The sequence below is a fragment of the Misgurnus anguillicaudatus genome, chromosome 21 (genome assembly GCF_027580225.2).
Source record: "Misgurnus anguillicaudatus chromosome 21, ASM2758022v2, whole genome shotgun sequence".
Lineage (NCBI taxonomy): Eukaryota > Metazoa > Chordata > Actinopteri > Cypriniformes > Cobitidae > Misgurnus > Misgurnus anguillicaudatus.
In genome coordinates, this window is record NC_073357.2 from 1,412,505 (window position 1) to 1,416,340 (window position 3,836).

Consider the following 3,836-nt stretch of genomic DNA (forward strand, 5'->3'; position numbering starts at 1 on the left):
GATACAGTACAACAAAAAGTACTGTGGTAAGTAAAGACACAGTCAGAAAAACATCTGTGTGTTTGAGATTTTCTCTCAAATGACACGTTATGTGATGTTAATGTACTAATTGTAGGACTGGGATAGGCCAACATGATCTCACAAAGTTCCGTGGGATAGTCACGGAATTTTGTGCTCATTTTTCCGTGGCATTCTCACGGATCTCCGCATTTTTCCGTGGCCCTGCTACGGACTGCCTTTTTCGTGGCATTCTCACGGATTGGTTACTCAACTGCTTTTTCTTATTTTAAAACCATTTTCACTTCGGTTTAGGGTTAGATTTGGTGTTTGCGTTAGTATGTCACTTTAACTATTGGTTTATACTATTTTTTCTAATTTATTCTTTTATATTTTCTAAACTTTAAACAATTGTCGCCTGGCGTTGGGGTTAGAGTTGGGTTTGGGTAGGGATGTCATTTCATGTAAATCTAACCCTAAACCGAAGCAAAAATGGTAAGAAAATAGGACAAAACAGTTGATTAACCAATCCGTGAGAATTCCACGAAAAAGGCAGTCCGTAGCAGGGCCACGGAAAAATGCGGAGATCCGTGAGAATGCCACGGAAAAATTAGCACAGAATTCCATGACTATGCCACGGAAATTCGTGAGATCAGGTTGGATAGGCTGCTTTAGTTTTACGTACATAAGCAGAACAATGAAACTTTCAAGGAGATGTCTGTGAAAGCCCTCCAAGAAGTCTGAAATTTAGTGTTTTTACGCTTCTTCTCTATCAGATCGGAAGTAACTAATTTTGAAGGTGAATCGAAATGCCAGAAACAACTGCTTTTATTATTTGAGATAGGGATAGACTTAATATTTTAGTGGTATGTACAGTATAAGAGCATTTATTTTGTTCATCCATTGTTTGAGTCATAATTTGTTATTTTTCCTTGAACATAATTTGTAGCATGTTTCTATGTGTAATTTATTAGAGTGTGTCATTAAAGTCATAATTTGCTTGTTGGAGTGACTATAAGAGCATGTTTTTTTTGGGGGGGGGGCAAAATTCAAACTTGCCTAGGGCACCAAAGGGCTAGAGCCAGCCCCGGAGTCACCAGTTCACTGATTTGAGATTTGACGCATCCGAAGAACTGAGAATCAAAGAACTGTGGATACTGAGCATGCGTGAGCCACACAGTACACATGTTGGTCATCAAAGTTGCTATGCTAATACTATGAACATGTATGAACTGATGAGATGATTGACAGATAAAAATTACGTTGTTACGAAATATGCATGGTACAGCTAATTATATTAAACAGTGTTTTTACTAAAACGTGTTTAATGTTTGGTGTGTACAGATTATATTTGACATTGTTGAGGTCAACGATGGCGACACTCAGTCTTGTACATTGCTTTTATGTTGGGGTGACTTTATGTCACTCCTGAGGTTTACTGTTGGAAGTCAACAGACACTGAACTGAAATCATAACAATAGGCTACATGTGGACATGATTATAAAAGGCAAAACTGAAATAGTCTATTCATTTTTGACGGCTGTATTAAAAAGTTATTCATACTTGTACTCATGCAGTGAATTCAAATGCGTCTTTATTTGGTGCATTTGGGGAAATTCCCAGATTTAGCTCAAATGGAATAATAAGTACAATTAACTGTAATTAATTATACAAATTAAAAGATTTTAACTGATTTAGCAGAATAATAATAACAATTAATCAATGTATTCGTCCAGCGAATATACTCATAATTATACATTAAGAAGTTAATTCCGTGGCCTTTAGAAAATAACTTTTGAACTGCTATACAGTATTGTTAAGCATGTAGCTTTAGATCTTAAGGCAGATGAATTGACTTAATTAGCTGAGCATTGAACACAGAAACAATTCAATTGTGAAATGCAAAACCGGTTTATTAAACTACGTTACACTACAAAAACATACAATACTAACTACACATATAAACAAACAAACGAGAAACAAATATGAAAGACAGAGAGAAAAGAGGGAAAAATAAGAGAGAGTAAAAGAAGGCAATATCACTATAGATTTAACTTCTGCACAAACCATCAGAAACTCTGAGAATCGCCTTAATTAATAAGGGGCAATAACTTTCTACAGCGAATGAACAAGCGATACTTGCGTTGGCTTTCGTGAGGCGCGTGTCCAGCTGTATGGGAGCGCGAGGAAGAGAGTTCCTGAGTTTGTGATCACGTGACGGAGTCCTTGGAGGTGTCTGTAGGAGTTGTTCCTTTTTTGGGTTAATCCGTCTGTCTGGTTAAACTGTGGTGATTCATTTGTCCAGTTTGTCGAAGTTTGTCCAAGTGGCGGATGCCCGAAACTATCCCAAGATAGGGACAGGTCTCACAGCAGGAAGCTGAGCTGGGAGCGGCGTGTCGTTGAGAACTGGCCAACTGTGAGCGAGCAAGGATTAATTGGGGTTCAGGCATCTTAACCTGAGCTAAGACCAACCCCTTGAAGTTCAGATGACCAATCTGAAAGGGTCTTGATCGAGCGTGGAAACTTTGTCTTTGTTTCACCCGACTCATTTGCATAGATGGGCTATGCCAGAGACTTTGTTACAATAATAATTTGGATTAATACTGCACAAGTTTGATATCAGTTATGGTAAGATGATGCACATCATTGATCAGGAAAGGAAAAGGGGATTATTTAGAGTGTAAACAAGATATTACTTAAACACACATCAAATAGTAATCTCATAAATGACAATTACGAGACATGCAAGATAAACAAAGCATCAGAAAGTGGTACATTACAGATACAAACATGCAATACAAGGATATATAATATATACAATTTATAATCTTAGACACAGACACATTTCTGTGTCATGCTGTAAACACATAGTCTGAGCTACCCCACTGTGTTTATCCAGCTGTTTGTCTCAAACAAATGGTCACTTAAAGTCTTTAGGTCTCATGTTTTTTCTGGGCTTTTGTTTGAAGTTTGCATTTGTAAAGATTGCATTTTAATTAGATTGTCACCAAAAAGGCAGACAGAGAGGACTCAGAAGAAGAGCAGATCTTCTGTTCAAAGCATTATGTTAGGGCCAGGTGCTAAACTCAATGTAAATTCACAGCCTGAAGTAAGTTAACAATCCAGACTATTGGAGACAACCGGTCAGTCGTTACACAATACATCATAACTTGTCATACTGTAAATCTGCCATAAACATGACATAGTAGAATAATCATCAAACTTAAGAAACTACCTGGCTTTATGGGTTAACATTACATTAAACTGTCATTGTAATGTCATTAAGTGTTAATACTCTTGTCAAGTAGTTTTATAACAGCATCATAAATATTTTTCTTGACCTCAACTACAGTGGTACAAATTCAACTTTGCGTTAACATGTCATTAAGTGTTAATACCATGTCAAACTATTTTAAATACCTTAACAAAATGCAACAGATGCATCAAAAGATTATACTTAACTTTTTGTGTGTGCACAATACATAAAAAACTGACAACTAACAGAACTTGTTCTTCTTCACACAGAGGATTCTGACATAGAAGAAAAAAATAACAAACATTAAATCAATTTAATTTGATGTAATTAACTTTGCAGCGATATGGACCCAACGCTGCATGGCTTAACCCATTATTGTACTGTTTACATTTAATTTTAGGTGAATCCAATTGCAATAACATATAATGCTATCAATTTTAATTATTATTATTAAAATTATCATTGGAAGATTGATTTTATTTGTTAAAACAATCGTGGGAACTTAAAAAAAAAACATTATGAACTGAAGAATATTCATGACATTTTAATAAAACTATAAAGACAGACAATTAACACTTAATGA